Here is a 12,480-nt window from a genome sequence, read left to right on the forward strand (position 1 = left end):
GTTTTCTAACTTTCTATTTACCTCCTCAATTTCCTTCTTGTTTATTTTATGGTCAGATTTATCTAAATCTGAGAGTGGGAAGTTAAGGTCTCCCAGCAATAGAGTTTTGCTGTCTGTCTTCCTGTAACTCATTCTACTTCTCCTCTAAGAATCTGGATGCTATACCACTCAGTGCATACATATTTAGTATTGAAATTGCCCCATCACTTCATTGCTTCATTTTAGGAGGATGTAGTTTCCTTCCTTATCTCTTTTAATGATATCTATTTTTGCAGCTGCTTTGTCTGAGATAAGGATTGCTACCCCTGCTTTTCTCACTTCAGGTGAAACCAAATATATTTTGTTCCAACCTTTTACCTTTACTCTATATGTATCTCTCTCTGCTTCAAATGAGTTGCTTGTAAGCAGAATATTGTAGAATTCTGAATTTTAATTAATTAATTAATTTATTTATTTATTCATTTATTTAGGTTTTTGCAAGGAAAATGGGGTTAAGTAGCTTGCCCAAGGCCACACAGCTAGGTAATTATTAAGTGTCTGAGACTGGAATCAAACCCAGGTACTCCTGACTCCAGGGCCGGTGCTTTATCCACTGTGCCACCTAGCCGCCCCAGGATTCTGATTTTTAAACCATTCTACAATTCACTTATATTTTACAGGAGAGTTCATCCCATTCACATTCAAAGTTATAATTACTAACTATTGCCTTTCAAACTATCTTTGCTTTGTTTGTATTTTTCCCCTTTTTTTCACTTTATATTTCCCAGTATTTTGTTTCTGAATAGCACCACTTTCTGTGTGTTTGTCCCTTCATATCCAACCCCCTCCCCTTTCTTTCCCCTTTCCCTTTGCCCCTTCTTCCTTCCCTTCCTTCTGTTAGTTCCTCGCCCCCCTCCCCCTTATCCCTTTAACATTTGAAAGGTAAGATAAGTTTCTTTACTTAATTGAGTGTGTGTATATTAACTTTCATCCAAATCTGATGAGAGTAAGATTCAGGAAGTTCTCACCTCCTCCCTTCTTTCCATTTGTTGTAATAGGTCCTTTGTACCTTTTTAAGTAATGTGATTTACCCCATTCAATCTCCTTCATCCTCCTGTCTCTTTACTGTCCCCCCTTTTAAAGGAGATGTTTTTAAATCATTCTATCAGAGTCACGGATAAGTCATGAGTGTCCATTACTTCTGACTAAGTATATTCTCTCTGATAGAGTTACAATTCTCAAGTGTTATGAGAATCTTTCTCCTAGGTGAGGATATAGCCAGTTTCATCTTATTGGAAAGCAGTTATTTTCTTTACCCCTTTTTTAAACCTTTTCATGAGTCTCTTTAGTTTCCTCTTTGAAGTCCAAATTTTCTATTTAGCTCTGGTCTTTTCATCAGGAAAAGTTGTAAGTGTCTCCTATTTCATTTAAATATCCATCTTTTCCTCTGGAAGAGAAGGCTCAGTTTTGGCAGATAATGAATTCTTGGCTGCATTCCAAGCTCCCTTGCTCTTTAGAATATTGCATTCTAGGGGCAGCTAGGTGGCGTAGGGGATATAGTACAGGCCCTGGAGTCAGGAGTACCTGGGTTTGATTCCAGTCTCAGACACTTAATAATTACCTAGCTGTGTGGCCTTGGGCAAGCCACTTAACCCCGTTTGCCTTGCAAAAAAAAATAATATTGCATTCTAGGCCCTTCTATCCCTTAATGTTGATGCAGCCAGGTCCTGTGTAATCCTTACTGTGGCTCCTTGCAAGGTATCTAAATTGTTTCTTTTTTTTTATTTATGCAGTATTTAGTTTATTTATGCCTTATAAGGTTGAATTTACAGGGCACTCCATTTACTGGGGGAGTGCTTTCCACTTGTCCAAGGGGCCACGGCTTGGGATATACTTAACTCCACAGCCATCAGGAATGAGGCACTTCTGAACTACCATATTCTCAAACTCATCAGCACTGAAATTGGTGAAATCCCACTTCTTGGAGATGTGAATCTTCTGGCAGCCAGGGAACTTGAACTTGGCTCTATGCAAAGCTTAAATCACATGCTCTTTCTTCTGGACCTTGGTTCGAATCGACATGATGACTTGGCTGATGTGAACCCAGGTTACAGTGTCCTGGGGCTTCTCAAAAGCCCCTCACATGCCAGTCTGGAGCCTATCAGCTCCAGCACACAAAAGCATCTTATTGATGTGGATGACATGGAAAGGATGCAGGTGCACACGGATGTGAAAGCCATCCTTGCCACAACTCTTCACCATGTATTTGTTGGCACAGATGCATGCTGCTTCCAAGACTTCTGAAGACAGTTGTTCATACTCATCCGACCATGTGGCCACACAATGGGAACTCATCCACTTTTGCTTTCTTCCTACCAAGATCTAAGATTCTTATCTTGGCATCAGGAACTCTTCTGCAGAACCGGGACTTGGGGTATGACTTGTTTTTACAATAACTATTACAGCGGGTGGGATGAGGGTCCATGGCACTAGTGCCAGCAGGGACTGGATCTCACCACAGTGAAAAGCTAAATTGTTTCTTTCAGGCTGCATGCAGGATTTTTTATTTTATCTGACAGTTCTGGAATTTGGCCACAATAATCCTTAGTGTTTTCATTTTGGGGTCGCTTTCTGGAGGGAATCAATGTATTTTTTTTAATGAGTTTTATTTATTTATTTTTTTGCAAGGCAATGGAGTTAAGTGGCTTGCCCAAGGCCACATGGCTAGGTAATTAGTAAGTGTCTGAGTCCGGATTTGAACTCAAGTACTCCTGACTCCAAAGCCGATACTCTATCCACTGTGCCACCTAGCCGCCCTGATGTATTCTTTCAATAACTACTTTGGACTCTGGTTCCATGATAGCAGGGCAATTTTCTGTCACTAACTCCTGTAGTATTGACTCCAGGCTTTTTTTCTCTTCAATGTTTTCAGAGAGGCCAATGGTTCTTAAGTTGTCTCTCCTGGTCTGTTCTCAAGGTTAGTGGTTTTTGAAGATGAGGTATTTTACATTTTCTTCCATTTTTTCTATTTTTTGGTTTTGTTTAACAGATTCTTGTTGTCTCATGAAGTTATTAGTTTACAAAGATTCCATTTTTTTTAGGTTTTTGCAAGGCAAATGGGGTTAAGTGGCTTGCCCAAGGCCACACAACTAGGTAATTATTAAGTGTCTGAGACCAGATTTACTCCTAACTCCAGGGCTGGTGCTTTATCTACCGCACCATCTAGCCACACCTATTCTTTTTTTAGAGAAGACTAATCTTCATTTACCTTTTGCAATTCCTTTTCCAATTGGTCAATTCTATTTTTTTAAAGGAGATTTCCATTTGCCCAATTGAGGATTTGAGAGAATTATTTTTTTTTTGCATTTGTCCTATTATATTTTCCAAGGATTGGTTTTCTTGTTACAAAGTGTTGATTTTCTCTTGAGTTTCTTTTCCCAATTTTTCTATTTGATTTTTAAACTCCTTCCCGATCTCTTCTAAGAAGTCTTACAGGCCTGGAGACCAATTCATATTCTCCTCATAAGTTCTAGATCTCTCAGAATTAGGGTCTTTGTCTTCTAGGTAGTTTTCTATATAACCCCCTTTTTGATGGCCTTTCTTCATTTTCCTGAGATCTTGTGTTGGGGAGGAGCTGGTTCACAGAGGTTTGCTGTTGAGATCCCTAGGGGCTTTGCTCACTGGGTTTAGTAACTCCAAGTGGGCTGGCCAGTAGAAGGTGCTAGTTGCTTCCTCTGGAGTGTCTGTGACCTTAATTTGCAGCCCTCTCCCTAGGCCTGGAGGGGGTGGGGGGGAGGGTCTGAATTTTCCCTGAACAATGTGACCTGCACCCTGGAGCTACCTAGTTAATCTCTTTATTTAGCTGAGGGAGCTCTGTTACCCATGCTTGAGCCTGGGGCAGGGGGGCTGTTACTGTGATTGTTCTGGGAAGAGGGCTCTGCTGCAATGAAAGTATGGAGCCCATGGTCCTCCAGACCAGCTGAGGATTGATGTCCAGCCACACTGTGTAACTCTCTGTGTTGGAACTCTCCCTCTAGCCCCACTGAGCACCCCAGAATACCATTCCCACAGCCAGAGACTACACAGCTTATTTTAGATTAGTCCTGATTCTCACCTCGCCACCCCTAGGTTGACTTTCTGCTCTCTGCCCCTGGTTCCCCCAGGCTCCCCAGAGACAGACCTTGTTGGTAAATGTTCTTCTCTATTTCTTTTTCCAGGTTTTGTTGATTAAATTTCTGCTAAGAGGTTTATTTCATATTATTTCTGAGGGAAAACAAGAAGACCTTAGCACAGTGCCATCTTGGCTGGAAGTCCCATTTAGTGGGTTTTTTTTAAGCAAAGATCCTGAAGTGATTTGCCATTTCCTTGTTCTTTGTATAGATGAGGAACTGACTTGCCCAGGGTCAAATAGTAAGTATCTGAGGTTGGATTTGAACTCAGGAAGATTGTACCCAATACATGCAAACCCAGAGTTTGGGGTATTAGGCCACAGGTTTCACATTTTTTTTATATTTTATTTTATTTTTTTTTTATTTTATTTTTTTTATATTAATAAAATATTCTTGTTTAAGAGTAAACAAAATAACCCTCCCCCCCATGAATATAGACTTGCTTGGGCGATAAAGTAAAGGGGAGAGAAAAAAAATTAAAATTAAAAAAAATAATAGTAATAATTGTAGGTATGGCCAGGTGGCACAATGGATGAAGCACCAGCCCATGAGCCACAAGCACCCGAGCCCACATCCAGCCCCGTAAACCCAACAATCACCCAGCTGTGTGACATGCAAGCCACCTGATCCCCACTGCCTTGCAAAAACCAAAAAGAAGGAAAAAAAAGACCCAAAATAAAATAGTAATCATAGTAGGGGTGGCTGGGTGGCAGACAGAGCATTGGCCCTTGAACCAGGAGCACACGGGTCCAAATCTGGCCCCAGACACCCAAAGATCACCCTGCTATGTGGCCCCAGGCAGGCCACCCAGACCCATTTGCCCTGCACCCTCCCCCAAATAATAATAGTAAAAAATGTGCTTCAGTTCCAACACCAACAACTCTGTCATGGGTGGATCTCATTCTTTATGGTAAGTCCATTGCAAAAGTTGCTTCAATATTTTTCCAACGTTGCCATTGCTGATCGCAATTCCCTCCTTTCTTATTTCTCCACTACCATGTACTATATTTTCTCGCTCCTTTCACTCTGACTCTGCTGTAGGGTCGCTGAGTGGCTCAGCAGACAGATCTCTGGTCCTGGAGCCAAGCACCCCTGAGCCCCCATACCACCCCTTACCCCTTAGGCCCAGAATCCACCTGGCCCTATGGTCCTGGACAGGCCTTCCAATCCCAGGCCGTTGCAAGAAGTAAAAAAGAAAATGTGTTATATGTGATCACTCTCCCCCCATGGTCCATATTGTCCTCCTTTGTTCACATCCCCACCCCTTCCCCCTGCTCCCCCCTCCTTCTTACTCCAGATGGCTATACCCCATTGAGTATATATGCTGTTTTCTCTCCTAGCCACCTCTGATGAGGGCAAAGGTTCCCTCATTCCCCCTTGCCTCCCCCCCTTCCATATCATTGCAATAGCTCATTGTAATAAAAAAAAATCTTATTATATGAAATATCTTGGCCTATTCCCCCTCTCCTTTTTCTTTCTCCCATTACATTTCCCTTTTTTTCTATTGACTCCATTTTTATACCATATTTTATCTTTGAATTCAGCTTTCTCCTGTGCTTCAACTATAAAAGCTCCCTCTACCTGCTCTATTGATTGAGAAGGTTCATATGAGTTTTATCAGTGTCATTTTTCTATGCAGGAATACATGCAGTTCATCATCATTAAGTCCCTCATATTTTCCCCTTCTCTTCTACCTCTATTCTTCACCTGAGTCCTGTATCTGAAGATCAAACCTTCTGTTCAGCTCTGGCCATTCCAAAAGGAACCTTTGAAATTCCCCTGGTCCATTGAAAGTCCATCTTTTTCCCTGGAAGAGGACATTCAGCCTTGCTGGGTAGTTCATTCTTGGCTGCATTCTAAGCTCTTTTGCCTTCCGGTATATTGTATTCCAAACCCTATGAGCTTCCAATGTAGCTGCTGCTAAGTCCTGTGTGATCCTGACTGCAGCTCCACGATATTTGAATTGTGTCCTTCTGGCTGCTTGTAATATTTTCTCTTTGACTTGGGAGTTCTGGAACTTGGCTATAATATTCCTGGGGGTTGTTTTTTTGGGATCTCTTTCTTGGGGGGATTGGTGGATTCTCTCCATTTCTATTTTGCCCTCTGCTTCTAGAATATCAGGGAAATTTTCCTGTAGTAATTCTTTGAAAATGATGTCAAGGCTCTTTTCCTGATCATGACTTTCAGGTATTCCAAAAATTTTTAAATTATTCTTTCCTAAGTCTGTTTTCCATACCAGTTGTATTTTTGATGAGATATTTCACATTTTCTTCTAATTTTTCATTTTTTTGATTTTGAAGTATTGATTCCTGATTTCTGGTAAATTCATCAGTCTCCCTGAATTCTATTCTTTGTCTGAAGGATTTGTTCTCCTCAGAGAGTTTTCTTATCTCTTTTTCCATCTGGCCAATTTTGCTTTTTAAAGCATTCTTCTCCTCAATAACTTTTTGAACTGTTTTATCCATTTGACCTAAGCTGGTTTTTAACATACTATTTTCTTCAGCATTTTTTTGGATTTCTTTGACTAAGCTGCTGACTTCATTTTCATGTTTTTCCTGCATCTCTCTCCTTTCTTTTCCCAGTTTTTCTTCCAACTCCCTCATTTGATTTTCAAAGTCTTTTTTGAGCTCTGTCATAGCCTGAGCCCAATTTCTGTTTTTCTTGGAGTCTTTAGATGCAGGAGCTTGTGCTTCCTCATCTTCAGACTGAGTATTTTGATCCTTCTTGGGCTCATTTGCAAAATATTTCTCAATGGTCTTCCTCTTGTTTCTTTGTTTGCTCATTTTCCCAGCCTGGGCCTGGTTTTGGGGTGCTTCCTGAGCTTTTGGGACACTCCCACAAGGGTCTCAGTGTGTGAGGGTCTGTCCTTTCTCCTGGTCTGTGAATGACCAGAAGCGTCCCCCTCTGCCACGGGGCTGAGGTGGGGGGGGCCTGCTGTTCTATAGGGGGGCCTAGACTGCAATCAGTATCTGAATGTGGTCAGAGCCCCAGAGTCCTGTTCCAGAGGCAGAGGACAGAGCTCTGCAGTCTCTCTCTCTTCACTCCCCTCCCTCAGCTCAATGGGCTCATGCCCTGGAGGCTCCTGCTTACTGGCTCCGCCTGCTTCTGTTTCTGGCTCTGGGCTGGGGAAAGACCAAGCTGCTCCCTGTGTGCCCTGAGGGCTGGGCTCCATGTGCTCGCTCTGGCAGAGGTCCCCCACTGTTCCCCCACTTTGTGCCCAGTGCTCCCCCGGGGTACAGTTCAGGAGACTCCCCCGCTTCTGTGAGCTGCGGCTCCCAGTGCCCTGGGGCTGCCTCTGGGAGGCTGAAGTTCTTTCGCTCTGGTGGGCCTCGGCTCTGGCGGGCTGCCCCTCCGACCCTGGGGAGCAGAGCCTTTCTGCTCTTTTACAGGTTACCTTGAGTAGGAGAACTGCCTCAATGGGTCCCTTTGTCGGTTCTGTCTCTCAAAAGTTTAGTTAGAGTCCTTAGTTTCAAGTTTTATCACAGAGCACCTAAGACTGGATCACTTCTTGTCACCATCTTGGCTCTGACACCCGGAAATTCCAGGTTTCACATTTTAAAAGTATCACGTTCAAAAGAGAATATAAGAATTTCTGGGTCTCAGTCCTTTGTTCAGACTCTGTCAGAAATGCCCTTTTTAAACTAGGAAATTTTCTTTTATTAAAGTAAATATTTTATTTATTTTTCCAACTACAAATAATGGTTGCTTTTACCAATCTTTTTTTTTTTTTGCATGGCTTTAAGTTTTTTCTCCCTCCCTCCCTTTCCCTACATCCCCTGACAGAAAGCAGTCTGATATAGGCTTTACAAAATTGAAGGTTGTGAGAGAAGAATCAGATCCAGAGACAACAAAATTACATAATACATAAGAAAATTTTTAAAAACTGAAGATAAGCTTTGGTCTTCATTTAAACTCCACAGTTACTTCTTTGGATATAAATGGCATTTTCTATCACAAATCCCTTAAAATTGTCTTTGATTATTGTGCTGCAATTATGAACAAGTCCATCAAGCTTAATCATCATCCCATGTTGCAGTTAGGATGTACAATATTCTTCTGGTTCTTCTTATCAGTTCATGCAAGTCTTTCCAGGCTTTTCTAAAATCCCATCCCTTATGATTTCTAATAGAACAATAGTATTCCTTCACATACATCTACTATAACTTGTTTAACCATTCCCCAATTGATGGGCATCCCCTCAAATTCCAATTCTTTGCTACCACAAACAGAGCTGCTATGAAAATTTTTGTTCATGTGGGATTTTTACCCTTTTTCATTATCTCTTCAGGGCATAAACCCTGTGGTATTGCTGGATTAAAGGTTATGCACATTTTTATTGCACTTTGGGTATAATTCCAAATTGCTCTTCAGAAAGGATGGATCAGTTCACAAGTCCATGAACTATGCATTAGTGTCCCAGATTTCCTACATCCTTGTAACATTGATCATTATCCTTTCTAGTCATATTGGCCAATCTGAGAGGTGTGAGGTAGTTTCTCAGAGATGCTGTAATTTGCATTTCTCTAATCAATGATTTAGAGCAATTTTTCATATGGCTATAACTTTGATTTCTTTGAGAATTGCCTTTCCATATCCTCTCACCATTTATCAATTGGGGAATATCTTGTGTTTTTTCTAAATTTGACTCTATATATTTTAGAAATGAGTCTGAGTGGGATAAAGTCTGAGATTTCTTCAGTAGAATATTATAGATTGGAGAATAGTTAACTATGTGTCCCTCCTCCCTTGACAAAGCAACCTCTGGGATATTGGTGAACAGTCAACTGACCCTGCTTTATCTGTTGAAGTCTGGATGACCATTCAATCCCTGGGGCTGAAGAGATAATGTGGTTTTGGTTTGAATTTTATGCTCTTTTCCCTAGATTAGCTTGCTGGTCTAGATTGTAAAATCGCATTCCTCATTAACAAGGGTGAGTCAGTGCGGGGCTGGAATCAAGTTAGGATAAATGTGATTCTTGGGCCTTTAGCTTTTGCCTCAATCTCTGTAATTGATTGTGGCCCTTTCCTTGAGAAATGAATAAAGCTTTCTCTTCATACTTTGAGAGAGCTCCAAAATTTATTTAAGTGGCATTTGTCCAACACAAGTCCTTTGTCAGAAACACTAGTTGTAAAAATTATTTCCCAGTTTACTACATTCCTTTTAATCTTGGTTGCAGTGCTTTTGTTTGTGCAAAAACTTTAATCAAAATTATCCAGTTTGCTTTTTACAATGTTCTCCATCTCTTCTTTGGTCATAAACCACTCCCCTTTCCATAAATATGACAAGTAAACTAATTCTTGTTCTCTTAATTGACTGATATTATCTTTTATGTCTAAATCCTGTGCCTATTTTGACCTTATCTTGGAATAAGATGTGAGAGTTAGTCTATTCTAGGAAATTTTCTTAAGACTCATCAGGAAATTAGCTTGCTAAACATTAGGGGGCACTAAAAACCTGAAAATATTATGAATGAATAGTACAAGTCAAATTGAAATGAAAATCCATTAGATGTTCAGATAGCAGGTTACCTAAAATTGGTAAAAAAAAAAAAAAAGGAGTATCATGGGACCAGATGAAGAATTTCAAAAACTGGGGCTTTTATGAATTTCATTTTAGTATGATAAATTTTTCTGGGTTGTCAGAGAAAGATGGACAAAATAAGTCTATTCATTCCTTGATTATATTCTTGATGGAGTCATATTCCACATTCATAAACAATTACATTTTATAATAAGACAGTGACTATGGGCTTGAAATTTCTCTGAAAGTCTTTAGTGTTCCTCAATCAAATATTAGAAATAACTTTTCATTCTTTATGAACTTGCTTAATTAAAAAAAAAAAACAACAACAACAAAAGCCAGAAGACATTGTAACAGTGCAGGTACAGTGGGAACAGAGCAGGATTTGGGGAGTCAAAGTATTTACATATTCAAATCCTAGCCCTGATGTTTTAATGCTTGTATGGCCTTGGGCAAGTCACTTAACTCCTTGGTGCTGAAGTTTTTTCCTTTGTGGAAAAAATGGGACTGGACTATATGAGCTCTATTTGTGAACAACATTGTAATCCCATAATTAGCAAAATACATAGAGAGTAGTTCAGTCTATTTTCTAGATGGTCTATACCTGCTACACACTTCCATAAATTTCCTTTAGAATTACAAAATGTTAGAGGTGGAAAGGACCTTAAGAGGTTATTCATCCATAGATGAGTATGTAGATGACTAAATTGAGCCTATATTGAAAGAGGAGCTGAGAGATAAAAGACAAAAGTCCTTGCCCTCAAGGAGCTTATATTCTAATGGAAGAAACCACTTGCACATATGTAGATATTTGAAAATCAAATATAAAACAAATAAAAGTAACCTTGACTGTGAAGGTTCTGGCTTCCCAGGGGAACCCCGAAGGGCCCCAAGAACAAGGTAGTATTTGTACTGAGTCCTGAAGGAAACTAGGGGTTCCTAGAGCCAGAGAGGTGTGAAAGAAAAACATTCCAGACATAGGGAGCCTGGTATTTGATTTTTAATAAATACTTGTTGATTGACTGAGATCAGTCTAGATTATGCTGCTGATTCCAATCTGAATCATCTTTTCTCCCAAAGCAACAGTCAAGACAAATTTGTAAGAGTGAGGTATCAAGTTTTATTTAATTCCTAGTCCACAGAAATAAGAATATATTCATGGCCATAGTTATTCTTATTACAAACCTTTATTAAATACTGTGTTAAATACAAAATACTGATTTCATCAATCTAGATGTGATCCAATACAAGACATTAAAAAAATCACAGCTGCAAATTTCATTCACAACATTATAGACATTAACAAGTCAATAAAAGTCAGTATCAAAGACAGTTCACTCTTATTTCACAGTAAAGCTTCATAAAGCACAGTAGGACCTAGCACTGAAGGAAGTAGACCAATGAGCTTGGCAAACCCTGGGGTAGAGTAGATGAGTTTGAAAGGCCATTCAATTTAATGCAGATACTGTGAACTTTTTATCAATAGGGTAGGGAGAATAGCCTTTCCACAATTAGCATTACTTCTTTCCTTAAAATGATTTAATTTTTATATCTGCCTGAGAAGGAAAAAAATATATACCTGCCCAAGTTGACCGATACTCATTTAAGAGTGAATTTTGGGTGGGTTCATAAGAAGCCAAAATTTGGGATCATCTCCCAAGATTGTACTCAATCATGTAAAACCTATAGTCCACTTGAGAATTCCAAGTATAAAATTACAGGAGCAAGTTGAAATTTTTATGAAGATCTGACCCCAAGGGGAACAGCACAGAACACTAAAAATAACAATATAGGGTGCTGGAACAATTGAATCTTGACCTTATTTCAGCTCAGTGAAGGTTTTTTATAATTTTTCATTCAATAGCTGGTCCTCCCTTCACTTGTTGAAGGCCCATTCAAATGCCATTTTGTCCAGTAAAATTTCTTGCTCCTTGGAAAAGCTCTTCTCCCAAAGACCTCACATAGCACACTGTTTTCCAATTCTCAATGCAAATATAGGATAATTATAGTTATTTGTTCTATTATTCTGTAAACTCCATGAAAGCAATGACTACAATTATCTTGCCTAAACTTAAGCCTCCCATTGGGCATTCTACATACAGTAGGCACTTAATAAATATTTCTTAGTTGAATGAAGGAACAAATGAATTTACTTAAATACTCAGGTATGCCTAGCATAACACTGGATTAGCTACTGTGAATCAACCATGTTTTGAATTTCTATTCTGAAGCTAACTTTCCTGCTTTCTCAATATCAGTAATCTATATTAATGACTTTATTAACAAACAGAAATAGTGGGTCCACATGACCTTAAAAATGACAATGCAGTTGATCTAAATTCAGCCTCTAGCTGAATGAACTAAGGAAATACCAAAACCTTGTCTATAGAACCAATGACAAGAAACTAAAATCCTAGAAAAGCATTTCAAAAGAAAGATAAGGCTCATGGAGGTCTTCTTCACTCATGTGGTTTTCCATTTACGTTATTGTGAGGATCAAATGAGATAATATATGTAATAATAATTTCAACTGACATGCATTTTAACATTTGAAAAGCTCTTTAAATAAATGTTTAAAAATATTTATTTAATCTTACATAGAAATATAAGATGACATTATTACTGAATTTTCAGTTCCCTTCTACCTCAATCCTAGTAGGCACTCAAAGACATAGCTGCAATTACTGCTGTAAGTTTTCTTTCACTTCATTTCTCAGTCCCTAATTAGTTTCAAGCAAATGTGATGGGTTTGAAGTATAAAGACCACTAGAGGTGTCTTTTTTTTAATACCAGAAAGAGAAAGAGAGAGAG

At 39.4% G+C, this 12,480-nt stretch overlaps 1 pseudogene; it reads right to left on the reverse strand.

Moving 5' to 3' along the window:
* Nucleotides 1-1,821: 1,821 nt before the first annotated feature.
* LOC141498847 (large ribosomal subunit protein uL16-like) lies at nt 1,822-2,464 on the reverse strand (annotated as a pseudogene).
* Between the last annotated feature and the right edge of the window lie 10,016 nt (nt 2,465-12,480).

Source organism: Macrotis lagotis, chromosome X, assembly GCF_037893015.1.
Source record: "Macrotis lagotis isolate mMagLag1 chromosome X, bilby.v1.9.chrom.fasta, whole genome shotgun sequence".
In the NCBI taxonomy this organism is placed as follows: domain Eukaryota; kingdom Metazoa; phylum Chordata; class Mammalia; order Peramelemorphia; family Peramelidae; genus Macrotis; species Macrotis lagotis.